At 45.2% G+C, this 15,867-nt stretch overlaps 1 protein-coding gene across 6 annotated transcripts in view; it reads right to left on the reverse strand.

Moving 5' to 3' along the window:
- The window catches only part of znf536 (zinc finger protein 536), a 290,819-nt gene that overhangs the window by 183,389 nt on the left and 91,563 nt on the right, over positions 1 to 15,867 (reverse strand). For 2 of the 6 annotated variants that reach the window (XM_058078805.1, XM_058078804.1), the window contains exon 2: positions 1,252 to 1,320. The exons of 3 other annotated variants lie outside the window; for them this stretch is intronic. The gene's annotated coding sequence lies outside the window, so the exon portion shown is untranslated. Of the gene's footprint in view, positions 1 to 1,251; positions 1,321 to 9,324; positions 12,233 to 15,867 lie in introns of those variants that run through there. One more of the 6 variants, XM_058078807.1, reaches the window with a different exon arrangement.

A 15,867-nucleotide genomic window follows, 5' to 3' on the forward strand; every position in this document is an offset into this window, starting at 1 on the left:
ATCGTGCGTATGTTTTAAATATAATAACAGTATGTATATTGATATTCATATCATTGTAATAATTCTACATGAACGAATGATAATCTATTTTTAGTCAACAATTGTTGTGTTATAGACTTCAATATTTACAATAAGGGTATAATAGCACAATATCATAAACACTTTGTAAATACAAATACATAATATACATATTTAATAATGATCATAATACTAATAAACAATCCTATTAATATTAATACATAATAGAACTAGTAGTCGTGTGAGCAGTCCAGCTGTTATTAGTATAGTAATTATTAATTGTTAGTAATTATTAGTAATTAGTAACTAGTAATTATAGAATTATTATTATTGTTGGATTAAATCCAATAATATCCAATAATACAAAGTAACATAATTAATATTTACATAAATGATGTAACGTACAAATATAAAATATAGAATATATGTCATCACGTACAGCTCATGTGACAATAAGACAATATTAATACAATATTTTTACAACCAATTCTGCATATAAATATATATTATTATTATTTACCGTCATTTACTATCATTTTAGTAGTAGTAGTAGTAGTAGTACTAATAGTAGTAGTAATAGTACAAGTCATGTGCACAGCTTATGTCATTTGTAGAAGCTAATCTTTGTCCTTGCATGCTAATATTGATGTGTATTTTAAATATGAACGTTATTAATATTATTAATAACAATGATAATAAACAATGTTATTATCCCTTCGTCCTGCGCCAGTTTGCTAGAAGTCGTTTTGCACGAGGCTGCCGTTTTGTGAAGCGAAATGACGACACCACGCACGTCTCCTGTCAGAGACAATAAAAGTTCCATCACAACGCCGGCAAATCACATCCCATCATGCAACGCTGGAAGGAACACCGCGTGTTGGGGATACACGCCGCGTCCCTTGGCAAGCGGCCCCCAATATGGAGACGGCGTGATGTGTGAATTGTAACCAAGCACAATAAAATGGCCGTGTGACTACACTGATGATGATGATGATGATGATGATGAAAGTGGCGGCGTTCCAGCAGTAACGGAGAGCACCTGTTTGTCTCGTCATGCTCTGGGATTGTCTTTCACACAGGATGTGACATCATCATCAAGAATGACCTTTGACCTCGGCCTCCACAGCCACCTCTCAGCTAAACGTACAAATACTGCATAAGGAAGTACAGCGTGCGTGAAGATGTGGATGTGTGTGTGTCACATGACAGACATTCCCCGCCCTGCGCTGGTACCTGCTGACGGGCGCCGCTGGCACGCTCGCCGCCTGGCAGGAAGGTAGGAAGTGGACGGCCAACAGGAGGCTGCACACAAAAGGAAATTGGAGAAAAGAGTGGTGACTTCCCAGCGTGACAACTTGGTGGGTCTTCCTTTCCGGCGTCTCAACCATCAATCACTCCACCTCAACCGCGTCGTGAGGCTGGCTACAGTAAAAGGCCACCCTCAAATGTGCATTCGTTCAAAATAATAATCATAATAATAATGGCTTGATTGACAGGTGGCTGTAAAATAAGTGGCTGCGGAAAAATGATATCAAAAGTAGAGGTGACATACAGCTAACAGCAAATGATATCAACAGTAATGGTGACATACAACTGATGTAAAACAGTATCAACAGTGAAGGTGACAAACAACTGATGCCAAACGATATCAGCAGGAATGGTGACATACAACTGATGCCAAACGATATCAGCAGTAAAGGTAATATACCACTGATGCAAAATGATATCAGCAGTAATGGTGACATACAACTGATGTCAAATGATATCAACAGTAAAGTTGATATACAACTGATGCAAAATGATATCAGCGGTAACGGTGACAAACATACAACTGATGCCAAATGATATCAGCAGTAATGGTGATATACATAAAACTGATCCCAAATAATATTAACAGTAATGGTGACATCCAACTGATGTAAAACGATATCAACAGTAATGGTAACATACAACTGATGTCAAATGATATCAGCAGTAAAGGTGACACAACTGATGTCAAATGATATCAACAGTAGAGGTGACACACAACTGATGTCAAATGATATCAACAGTAAAGTTGATATACAACTGATGCAAAATGATATCAGCGGTAACGGTGACAAACATACAACTGATGCCAAATGATATCAGCAGTAACGGTGATATACATACAACTGATGCCAAATGATATCAGCAGTAATGGTGATATACATAAAACTGATCCCAAATAATATTAACAGTAATGGTGACATACAACTGATGTCAAATGATATCAACAGTAAAGGTGACACACAACTGATGTCAAATGATATCAACAGTAAAGTTGATATACAACTGATGCAAAATGATATCAGCAGTAACGGTGACATACATACAACTGATGCCAAACGATATCAACATATTGATGTTAGCCCTGCTGCAGTTTCCCATCGGAACCAAGCGTCCACACGCAAGGATAAGCTTGGATCAAAAGTGTCATTCCAACTTTTGGAAAGTCGATTCCTGACTTCAAAGTGCTCGCTGTGACCGGAATCATCACTTTATCACGTATCCATTCCGCATTTTTGACACGTTTTGTTGTCACGACGACATCCCGACATCAAAACCAAGAGTTCTAAATGTCTAAAAAGCTGATGGCGTGACACCAAGGACGCCGTAAACCAGCCGGTGTTCCTCTCGGCGAAGATGCTACAAAAATAAGCTAACAACACAACATTTACATTTTAGCCTGTGTTAACGATGCTAATCCGCAAAAACATTCACTTTGTCTACTCCCTCACTGCCCCCCCACCCCCCCACAAATGTCTGTTGTGTGGCGTCGCCGCCTTGTGCTGCGCTGTGCAAAAGATCAGCTGTCAATCAAGACGTTATCTCTTAAAAGTCGTCTCGCTAACGACGTCTTCGCCGCCGTAGCGATGCAGCGTGAGGGGCCGGGAGGGAGGGGGGGGTGGCGCAGATGTGGTGGTGGAGGGTCTGGCAGGAGGGCCACCCACATCTACACACCGCTAGCGTTTCACTGGAGCCACACACACACACACACACACACACACTGCCATCATGTTGCCTTAAGTCACAATCTAAATTGGCTCCCAGGGGCCCGCGACTACCTTGTTCACCAAAGGCATTGTGTATGTTTCCTGAGTGCTTCGCATATGCTACTGTAACCTGAGACACACACACACACACACACATGCAGACACACACACATCGCCGCCGAGAGTTGCCGTGCTTTGTGTCTTCTCCATCAGGACCTTCATTACAGTGGAAATAGTTAAAGCAGCAAACGCCCACCATGTAAACACCACCGCTGGGGGTGAAGTGGGGGCATCGGTGGGTGCATGGGACCCGGGGATGGGGGGCCGGGGGGGCAACATGAAGGAAATGCGACTACACGTGACGACATCAGACGCTTCATGCATTCATTGTCAGCTTGCAAGTTCACCGATCTTCTTCCTTTCCGTGATGGCCGACGTAGCGATCAATTCCGTGTTACGGGTAAACGCGGCGATAACGTTTCAGCATTAAGGTGCTGAAAAAAATGTCATAATTGACACCGTCGACTCTTAAAGGGACGGAGGCTGAGGTTAACCGTGTGCTCGCACACGCCCCAGCGGCGCCAGTTGGCATCGGGTACAAACAGGAATGTTGATCAAATCAGTGGAGTGGGCGTGGCTTCTCCGTCCGCGCGGCCGAGTCGGGTCTTTTTTCCGGGTGACAACTATGGACTCTGACTCAGAAGTGCCGATTCTTATCCCAGGATCTTCCCTTCCTACCAGTGAGAGCTGAAGATTCCGACCCCTTTGGGTGACAGGGGGATGTGGGAAGGGGGGGTCAGCTCTAAATGGGTTGGAATTCAAACAGATGGTCAAAATGACAGTTTTCAGTCCTTTACTGTTAAAATGCTGAGGCATAAAGATTCTAATTAGCATAAAACGCTAGCAAGACGAGGAAAAGAGAAAAACAATAGCTTGACAATTATCCTCCCAGAAATCTCAGCGTATCTTTTTACTAAAAGTGTCGCTTTGAGAGTCGTTGGACTTATTTGCCACTTTGTCACGTGACCAGCGTTGTGGAGGAAAAAAACGGGGCTAACCTTTTCCCGTGTTTACCTTTATTAGTGTTGGTTCCGCACACAGCAGGAGAAACCAACAGCGTTTAAGCGGTAAAGTAATAAGGCAAAAGCAGTCAAGTGTTGATTCTACAAAAGATGGAGGGGGGAAACACACATCACAACATGACACACACACACACACACGTGCGCTACGTAATACACAACAGGGTTGTCTGGCAGCTGCAGTGAACATTTTGAGAGAAAATATTCCTCGCCTGCAATAGTCCGATGTAATTCATTTTCCATCTCTGTTCATTAATCATTGTTAAAATTAGTGATCCATTTCTTCCACTCTGCCATCTGCACTCAGCCTCCTCACAAACATGAACGCCGGCCTCCTAATCACAAGTGACAAGGCCTCCAAATAGCTTTCTGCACACGTGTGCCGCCGCCGCCCGCCGCCGTCACACTCCAGGCGCTCGTTCTGGCGGAGGCCCGGACGGCGGCGTGCGCGTCAAAGAGGCCCGAGTGAGCGCCAAACAACAGATGTGCGGAATCTTGGATGGAACGTGAACGTGAGGAGAAGAAGACTCCCGAGCGACAAAAGCCTGGGAGATGTCGGGTTTATGTGACATCACACACACACACACACGAGGCGGTACCGTCTATTTGCTGGAATGCAGCCTGATCAATGGATCAAAGGAACAGTCGAGTGAAGATCGCCTGATGATCAAAACAAGGAACGATTGAATTAAGGAACGATCGATCAGACAAAGGATGAAATGAAAAAACAATCGGAAGCATCGAACAAAGGAACAATCCAGGGGAGGAATTATCGAACCAAGGAACGATTGAAGGAAGGAAGGAAGGATCGATCAAAGGATGGATTGAAGGAACCACAGGAAGCATCGAACAAAGGAACAATCGTTGAATCAACTGGAGTATGGAACGATGGAATAAGCGAAGGAACGGTTGAATGAAGGAACGATCAAAGGAACGATTGAATGAAGGAACGATCAAAGGAACGATCAAAGGAACGATCAATGGAACGCTGCCAGAACGAGCGCCTGGAGTGTGACGGCGGCGGCCGGAGTGAGCGCCAAACAACAGATGTGCGGAATCTTGGATGGAACGTGAACGTGAGGAGAAGAAGACTCCTGAGCGACAAAAGCCTGGGAGATGTCGGGTTTATGTGACATCACACACACGAGGCGGTACCGTCTATTTGCTGGAATGCAGCCTGATCTATGCTAAGCTATGATAAACTAAGCTAAGGAATGGTTACGTGACTTTTGAAGGCCCAACAATTGGTGGTTAAAAAGCATATCATCTGTTCCAGGGTCAAACTGTGGCCATTCTGGTGAGGAAGCAGCGACACACACACACACACACACACACACACACACACACACACGCAGTCACGAGTCGTCCTTGGCAAGGTGTGTGTACATATTGTAACGTATACAACCTCCTTAAAGAGAATGTTTTTCACAGCACGACGTGCCAACGACTACGAGGCCAACGACTGATTCATCTGTTAGACCAACTGGTGTCTCCACGTGCACACACACACACACACACACACACACACACAGCACCTCCCCCGGATCCCGCCACACACACACACACAATATGCTTGCACGTGCACACACATGCATGCTAACACCTGAATGTTTTTTGATGCGGAAAAAAGGAACAAATGATTTTTGGCTCATTTGACTTCCTCTGTTGATTTGTCCGTTCCTTTGTTCCATCAAGCCGTCAGTCAAGCCTTTCTTTGATCTCCTCTTCAATCCTTCCATTCAATTCGCCTCCGTTTACTCCTTCCTTCCATCCTTCCTTCAACCATTTACTATCTTTCAGTCACTCGGTCCCTCGAACGTTCCTTTGTTTGATCAATCGTACGATCATTCCTTCAAGCGATCACTCCTTCCTTTGATCGTTCCTTCGATCAAGCCTTCCTTTCTTTGAGCCTTCCTTCATTCCGTCGTTCCTTCCTGCATTCGATAGTTTTTTTTGTTCGATGCTTCCTGTGGTTCCTTCATTCCATCCTTTGTTTGAGCGATCGTTCCTTTGATCGTTCCTTCATTCAACCATTTCTTGGTTTGATCCTTCATATCGTTCCTTTGCTCATTCCATTGTTCCATATTCCAGTTGATTCAAAGATTGTTCCTTTGTTTGATGCTTCCTGTGGTTCCTTCATTCCATCCTTTGTTTGATCGATCGTTCCTTCATTCAACCATTCCTTGGTTTGATCCTTCATATCGGTTCCTTCGCTTATTCCATTGTTCCATACTCCAGTTGATTCAACGATTGTTCCTTTGTTCGATGCTTCCTGTGGTTCCTTCAATCCATCCTTTGATCGATCCTTCCTTCATTCAATCAGGTTTGATAATTCATCCCCAGGATTGTTCCTTTGTTCAATGCTTCCGATTGTTTTTTCATTTCATCCTTTGTCTGATCGATCGTTCCTTTATTCAATCGTTCCTTGTTTTGATCATCAGGCGATCTTCACTCGACTGTTCCTTTGTTTGATCCTTCATCGTGTTCCTTCGCTTAATCCATCGTTTGTTCGATTCGTCAACTGATCCACCGATTGATCGTTCCTTCCTTCATTCCATCGTTCCTTTGTTCATTCTGTCCATTGATTGAGCTTCCATTCCTTTGCTTGATTGTCCCTTCGTTCAATTCTTCTGTCAATCGATCCTTCGATCCAATCATTGCATCGTCCTTCTGTTCATTGAGGAGGAGGAGCTCCAATCCTGGCTAGCATCCATGCTTCTGTGTGTTCTAACTTCCTCCCTTTTTCCCTTTCCTTCCTGCGTCCATCCACTTCATCCATTCTTTCCTTGCCTTGTCTTTCTTCTTTCCATCATTTTGCCTGGCCTACTGGTTTTCCATTCTTTCTTGTTTACTTCCTTGCGTCATCTGTCTTTCCTTCCTCCACTCAGCTTCCTTCAACCTTCCTTTCTTCTTTTCCGTCTTTGTCAATTTTCCCATTCCTCCACGTCATCGTTTTTAGGAACCCTAACCCTTGTTCACCACTACCTCCCTAAATTTAGATTTCCTTTCCTCGTCTTATTCCTCCTTCTCTCCTTCATTTTTGCCTCCTAGATGTTGATGTTTCCTCCTTGAATAATTCCTTCCTGCGGTCCTTCCTCTTCCCGAACAAGATGGTGGCACCACTATGCTAGCATTAGCCTGCGTGCTAAGGGGGGGTGTTGGGGTTTAAAGTAAATAAGGTGGAGGCTGGTTTGTTTGTGCGGCCCCCCTCCTGGTAGAAAAGGATATAAGCCTCGCACATGGCTTAAAATTTTGTACAGCTTTTCCCAAAATCCGTCTTATGGTTGCCACTCTGTGCCAAAAAGTTCATCTGGCCTGTAAATTTAAGCACGGATTACAAATATTCAAATCATGAGCTTACTGTTCAAATAAACATTTGCAGCGGGGGAGGGGGGGCGGGGGCCAGGCAAAAGTTGCAAGGCACACACTTTGGCCATAATTCCTCCTCGGGCGCCGCCCCTTCCCTCGCTGCTAATAAAACAACCACAAAGAGTGTACGCGGGGGGGGGGGGGGGGGGGGGGGGGGTCAATGCAAAAACAAAAGGCTGGAAGTTGAATGTCGGGTCTCGTCTTGACGCTGCATAAACACACTTGATGAATTATGTCATTAATGTAATTGGAACCACCTCCCAAATTACAGCAGTCAGGGTGGGCCTCGGACAATACACCACCTTATTATGGGGGGGGGGGGGGGGGGGGGGGGTCAGCTGCTCACCACATGCTGGGGACAACACACTGGCTGGACGACAACCCCGGTGATGTCACAGTCAGGTGATCTATGAGGGGGGTGAGCCTCCATTGGTCGCAACCCCACTTTCACGCCCTGCAGTATTTTCCATACAAATACACGTACTGTATGTACTGTATGTACTGTGCGTACAACAGGTACTGGTGGCAACAGGTGGCGCTAAAAACACACTAAATAGTGAAAAAGGAAAAGGGTGGGCTTACGTTTACGTTACTGCCCGTGAGGAAACATTTGAAATTCTACCAAAATTATTGAAGCACATTTAAAAGAAAATTTAAAAATATCTATGATTGATAAAGTTTTATTACGATAAATTACGGAAATGTAATTAAAATAATTTAAAAAAACAAATAAACAATTTAAAAATATTATACCTGCACTTGTCAAAATATATGTAAAAAATATGTAAAAATTGTAAAATTAAAAAAAAGACCATCCTACATTTTTTTACTTCAAAAATGCTGCACTTCTTTTTACACTTGAATGACACTCCAATGTTATAAGCGAAAATGCTGCCTTTACACGTGGGGCGAGGAGCGAGGTCCACCCTGGACTGGTGCGTCAGCCAATCACAGGGCACTTATAAACAACATTCATACCTATGGACAATTTGGAGTGGCTAATTAACCTAGCATGTTTTTGGAATGTGGGAGGGAACCGGAGTACCCGGAGAAAAGAACATGCAAACTCCACACAGAGATGGTGGAATCGAACCCAGGTCCTCCCATCTCCTACCTGTGCATCGTCATAGGAGTTTTCTGTTTCCATTTGTATGACACTTATTAATGTTAATTTAGGAATGGAATATTTTCCACAAACAGTTGTTTCTATCGCGGCACGGCGGTCGAGTGGTTTGCGCGCAGACCTCACAGCTAGGAGAGCTGGGTTCAATCCCACCCTCGGCCATCTCTGTGTGGAGTTTGCATGTTCTCCCCGTGCATGCGTGGGTTTTTCTCTGGGTACTCCGGTTTCCTCCCACATTCCAAAAACATGCTAGGTTAATTGGCAACTCCAAATTGTCCATAGGTATGAATGTGAGTGTGAATGGTTGTTTGTCTATATGTGCCCTGTGATTGGCTGGCCACCAGTCCAGGGTGTACCCCGCCTCTTGCCCGAAGACAGCTGGGATAGGCTCCAGCACCCCTGTGACACTCGTGAGGAAAAGCGGTAGAAAATGAATGAATGAGTTGTTTCTATCTCGTTGCCATGGAACCACAAACCCAAGAGAGTGTTCCATCTCAGCGATGCTACGCTTCTGAGGCCCCCCCAACCATACGTAAAGGTGTGTCATTGGAGTCCAGGTGCGGCCCTCCCGGGGGGTGGGGGGCCCAGCATCGCGGTGACAGCTGGCATCATCTGCGGGATTAAAATAACCTCTCTTCTACTTGTACTGCTTGGTCTTCGCTCAGGCCGCCATTAAAGTGGTGCGCATTTGCAAAATTGCAAACAGATGCAAGTCAAGTACCTGCAAATAATCTGCCAAGACCCATTTGAGAATATGTGCCAGTCATTAGGGGCGGGCCGGCCGCGGATCAGCCCACCAGATGGGTTCTGCTGCCTTTTATTCTGGAAGAAAGACCACAGCTCCTTCTTCATCCACATCCACACACACACACACACACACACACACACACACACACACACGTCCCATGTTGAGTGTGAGAGACAACAATATCGCAAGTTTAAGAGCCGACCAAGGAATGTCACATTTCCTTTCCAATCTTTTCATCTTCTTTGCAATGAGGATGCTTTGTGTACGTGTGTGTGTGTACGTGTGTGTGTTTACGTGTACATGTGTGTGTGTGTGTGTTGAGGAGGCTGCTGACGGGGAGCGGGGAGAGGGGGGGCGGGGGTAAATGAGGAGATCTGAGGCTTTTATTGTTTAGTACAGATGATTTTGTAGCAAAAAAAAGGAAATGAAAAGTGTTGTTGTTTTTGTCGTTCAGTCGCACATCTGAAGTTGTGTTCTTTAAAGGCAACAAAGCTTTTTCCAATTAAAGCGCATTTTAACACCAAGAGGTGCGGCAAACTTCCATCAATGGCGTCTCTCGCAAAAAACGCCAAACAGGAAGTGCTTGAACTTGAGGGTGAATGTGGGGAAGGGGGGGGGGGGGTCTTTCAGAACAACAAACAAACGAGACACTTAAAAAAAGTAAAATTCCTCAAACGCCAGCAGGCCTTCAAACAAAACGCATTCATTTCAATTCTTAATTGTAAAAGTGCAAGCATGCGGGACACAACAAACATTCTTTGTTCCAGGAGACGGCGGCGGAGGAGGGGGCGGGACATGTGACCATGTGACATCGCCAGCAGAACAGAAATTCAAGACATTCCTGCATCTTCTGTCCCACATACTGTACATCTGTCCTATCTTCTATCTCCTCGTATTCCTTTACCACTATATTAACATACATCCAGCCTATCTTCTATCTACTCGTATTCCTTTACCTCTATACATACGTACATCTACCCTATCTTCTATCTCCTCGTATTCCTTTACCTCTATACATACATCTACTTTACATCGATCCTATCTTCTATCCACTTGTATTCCTTTACCTCTATATTAGCATACATCTACTTTACATCTTATCTTCTATCTACTCGTATTCCTTTACCTCTATATTAGCATACATCTACTTTACATCTTATCTTCTATCTACTCATATTCCTTTACCTCTATACATAGTACATCTACTGTACATCTATCCCATCTTCTATCTACTCGTATTCCTTTACCTCTATATTAACATACATCTACTTTACATCCTATCTTCTATCTACTCGTATTCCTTTACATGTACACACATCTACTGTACAGCTATCCTATCTTCTATCTACTCGTATTCCTTTACCTCTATATTAACATACATCGACTTTACATCCTGTCTTCTATCTACTCGTATTCCTTTACATATACACACATATACTGTACATCTATCCTATCTTCTATCTACTCGTATTCCTTTACCTCTATATTAACATACATCTACTTTACATCCTATCTTCTATCTACTCGTATTCCTTCACATGTACACACGTCTACTGTACATCTATCCTATCTTCTATCTACTCGTATTCCTTTACCTCTATATTAACATACATCTACTTTACATCTTATCTTCTATCTACTCATATTCCTTTACATGTACACACATCTACTGTCCATCTATCCTATCTTCTATCTACTCGTATTCCTTTACCTCTATATTAACATACTACATCTACTTTACATCTTATCTTCTATCTACTCGTATTCCTTTACCTCTATATTAACATACATCTACTTTACATCTTATCTTCTATCTACTCATATTCCTTTAAATATACACACATCTACTGTACATCTATCCTATCTTCTATCTACTTGTATTCCTTTACCTCTATATTAACATACATCTACTTTACATCCTATCTTCTATCTACTCGTATTCCTTCACATGTACACACGTCTACTGTACATCTATCCTATCTTCTATCTACTCGTATTCCTTTACCTCTATATTAACATACATCGACTTTACATCCTATCTTCTATCTACTTGTATTCCTTAACATGTACACACATCTACTGTACATCTATCCTATCTTCTATCTACTTGTATTCCTTTGCCTCTATACACATAGATCTACTGCACATCCTATCTTCTATCTACTCGTATTCCTTTACATATACACACATCTACTGTACATCTATCCTATCTTCTATCTACTCGTATTCCTTTACCTTTATGCATATATCTACTGTATGTACAGATATATAAAAATATATACATCCTATATACGCACATCTACGTGGTATACACACACAGCTACATGGTATCATGGTATACACACGTGGAGGTGTGCTACTATGTTCCCTGCCCCGTGGTGAGATGTCGGTAATTGTGCATGACGTGCACGCTTCCTGCTCGTGCATGACAGATGGATGATAAAAACTTGAGGGGCAAGCGAGGGTGGGTGGGGGTGGTGGGGGGTCCATCATATTTTTCAACCCCTCCCTCTTCACCCAGGAGACAATGTGACATGGTGTGTATATCAAGCGCTCCTTTGCACCATCTCCAAGGCCAAGTGATACGTGTCTCCTTTGGTGTACTCACACGCAGTACTACTTACTAGCTGCAGTACTTCCTCTGACTGCATGAGTACACCAGTACCGCACCTTTGGATGGTGGAAATGGGAATATCTCTTCCAAGTCACAATGTAAACACTCTTCAGTGTAAAAAGAATTTCACCAAAGCCAAAGAAAAAGCCAAACACACTGAGAGCTAATAGTGTGTGTTACTTAGTGAAACGCAGTGTGCTACTTTACTATAAGTGAGGTGGGGGGGCGTCTAATCATCTTATAAGCATGTTTTATGTAAAGGGCCATCTGCTTTGCCACACTTCAGCACCCAGGCAACCTTTAATAATATAAGGACACACACACACACACACACACACACACACACACGGGGGGGGGGGCTTCCGAGGGGGAGTCACCCCATCCCTCCTCCTCCTCCCCCCACGATTCTCCTTCCTGTCTCCACATCAACATTCAGCTTTTTAATCGTAATCGACCCCCACCCCAAAGACACCCCCCCCCATCTCCTCCCCGGTCACACCATTTAACCCCGGCCCCTCCCCTTGGCATTTTTTTGCGTAAAGATGAGGATAGTTTTAGTGTGAGGTCTAAGGGGGCCGAGCCACACATTTTTACCACGCCTCCACCAATGGGACACCAGCTGGCTTCCTCACGTCTTCTGATACTTTTGCATACACCCCCCCCTGAAAATGCCCCCCCACCCTGTTTTATTTCAAAGTATAGAAATAAAACCCCTGCCGATGAACTTTAACCCCACCCTGACCTGGAAACGGCTCCCCTCTGAGATTAGTAATGGCGGTGGTGCTGGGGGGTGGGGGGTTGCGCCCCCCTCCTTCCCCAATGTGGTCACCTTTTCAGTGTCCATCAGGATTGTGAGTCTAATCCTCATCGGATCATCTCATCAATGCCGCGGCTGTTTCTGTGTAATGGATACCATCTTGCCCCCCCGCAGCCCCACCCTGACACGTACACACTCACATTGCTCTCTGCCCCCCCCAACCCGCCGCTGCTCCTTTATCTTATACGTGAAAACATATTCCAAATGTGGACGACATGCGACTTCCTATTTGTCCTCTTCCTCCTCGTCTCCCTCCGCCCTCATTAGCGGCTAACTACGCCGTTTGATTAAAAGCGTGTACGAGGAGGAAGAGCCGGAGGAAGGTGGGGGGGCTGGGTGTTGTTTTTTAGTGACGGTGGGCGGGGGGGACCTCCATAATTAAGATCACTCCACAGATTACCTCCGGCAACAAAAGTGTGCAAAGCGGCCGCCTGCAGACACAAAAATTGGAGGAGAAAAGGAACGCTGAGGAGGATGCTGACCTCTGCTGGGATCCGCCACGGCTGGAGCCCCCTACACCCCCAGCCGGAGCCCCCTACCCCCCCAGCCGGAGCCCCCTATACCCCCAGCAGGAGACCCCGAATGCCCCCCAGCCGGAGCCCCCTACAACCACACCCGGAGCCCCCTACCACCACAGCCGGAGACCCCGAATCTCCCCCAGCCGGAGACCCCGAATCCCCCCCAGCCGGAGCCCCCGAACCCCCCAGCGGCACCAACACACACACAGTAAAGCGTTTCAGGTGATTTCTCTTCCAAGACACTAGGGGTGCTGTTTCCCGGAGAGTCAATTTGGCGAGCAACCATGTCCGATATTTATTAGCGAGCTAGCTTCCTTTGTCGCAGGCAAAAAATGGCGGACTGATGTGAAATGGGAGGAGTTCAAAGGTTGAGCAAGTGGTATAAAAACAGGAAATAAGCGAGTACAAGATGACCAATCAGATCGCTGCAAGCCGGCCTAGCAAATGCTAGTTCCACCGCGCAGGAGCGTTAGCCACGCTGGTTTAAGTGTCTTCAGCAATTAGCATTTAAGGTTGTTGACAAGCTAACTCGCTAACCCTACAGGCACAGCGGTGAGATTAGCATTCTTGCTAATCTTACATTCTCATTCCCAAATGTTTGTTTATTACTTTTGTTATACTTGTACTGTTTAGTTGACTGAAACGTGATATTTTTTTTGGGGGGGGGGGAGGGTTAACAATTGTGATGCAATGCCTCACCTGGACAAAGAGGGCAGTAATGCAGACGGTTAGCAGTCTTACGTCAGAATCACAACAATTCTTGCCATTCCTAACGTTGTAAAATCTCGCTGAAAACGTGACATTTCCACGATGGACTTCTCTAATTATTAGAATCGTGATATTTTTTTGGGGGGGAGGGGGGGGGGTTAATAATTGTGATGCAATGCCTCACCTGGACAGAGAGGGCAGTAATGTGGACGGTTAGCAGTCTTACGTCAGAATCACAACAATTCTTGCCATTCCTAACGTCGTAAAATCGCGATGAAAACGTGGCGCTTCCACGATGGACTTCTCTAATTATCACCAGATGATCGCCCCCCCCTTGTACAAATAACACAAGTTGAAAGACAAAAAGCATGCAAAGTCGAAGAAAAAGCTTTTTTTAAGATGTTAAACAGCTGAAGGTGTGTCCTCCGGCGAAGACGACACGTCGAGTGCGTTGAAGTTACAAGGAGGATCAGGCGTCGAGGGAAAAAAAGCCTCTTTTAAATTTCAGCTTCACTAATAAGGCGGATAAAGAAGAGACTATTGAAGTCGCGCCTGCTTTAACAACACTTTTTAAAACACTTCATGAAAGACTTAACACACCAGCGATGCGTCTTAGCCGGGTTTGTGTGTGCGAGACAAGAAAGATCTCATAATTGGCATGAACTCAGACAATTAACATCATTCTTATTTGTCAGCAGCGTATCAAATCATATTTGACGAAGGAGGGGGCCGCATCACTGGGGTGTGGCCAAGGATGAAGGATGAGGAAGAGGGCGGGCACTTCCATGCTAATACTCAAGGTAGCCAAGTATAAGACCACCCAGACAAACACATTACTGACAGAAATGACATGGAGGGGGGGGGGGGGGGGGGCAGTGGTCCCCCATCCTCATTTTCAAATGTAGGGGTTCAGTGGCTCCCCATCTTCATTTCTTAATGTTGGGGAGGGGGGGCAGTGGCTCCCCATTCTCATTTTTTAATGTTGGGGGGTCAGTGGCCCTCATCCTCATTTTCAAACGTAGCGGGATCAGTGGCTCCCCTTCCTTATTTATAAACGTGGGGGGTCAGTGGCCCCTCATCCTCATTTCTTAATGTTGGGGAGGGGGGTCAGTGGCTCCCCATCCTCTTTTTTTTCAAACATGGGGGGCCAGTGGCCCCGCATCCTCATTTCTTAATGTTGGGGAGGGGGGTCAGTGGCTCCCCATCCTCTTTTTTTTCCAAACATGGGGGGCCAGTGGCCCCTCATCCTCATTTCTTAATGTTGGGGAGGGGGGCCAGTGGCTCCCATCCTCATTTTTTAATGTTGGGGAGGGGGGTCAGTGGCTCCCCATCCTCCTTTTTTTTTTACATGGGGGGCCAGTGGCTCCCCACCTCCTTTTTTTTAACATGGGGGACCAGTGGCCCTCATCCTCATTTTTAAACGTAGGGGGATCAGTGGCTCCCCTTCCTTATTTATAAACATAGGGGGGTTCAGTGGCTCCCCATCCACATTTTCAAACGTGGGGGGTCAGTGGCTCCCCATCCTCCTTTTTTTTTTTTTTTTTAAACATGGGGGACCAGTGGCTCCCCATCCTCATTTCTTAATGTTGGGAGGGGTCAGTGGCTCCCCATCCTCCTTTTTTAAACATGGGGGCAGTGGTTCCCCATCTTCATTTTTAAACGTAGGGGGGGCAGTGGCTCCCCATCCTCATTTTTTTTTAAACATGGGGGGCCAGAGGCTCCCCATCCTCATATCTTACTGTTGAGGGGGATCAGTGGCTCCCCATCCTCTTTTTTTAAACATGGGGGGGGTCAGTTGCTCTCCATCCGCATTTTTTAATGTTGGGGGTCAGTGGCCCCTCATCCTCATTTTCAAACGT

This window comes from Doryrhamphus excisus, chromosome 7, assembly GCF_030265055.1.
Source record: "Doryrhamphus excisus isolate RoL2022-K1 chromosome 7, RoL_Dexc_1.0, whole genome shotgun sequence".
Classification (NCBI taxonomy): domain Eukaryota; kingdom Metazoa; phylum Chordata; class Actinopteri; order Syngnathiformes; family Syngnathidae; genus Doryrhamphus; species Doryrhamphus excisus.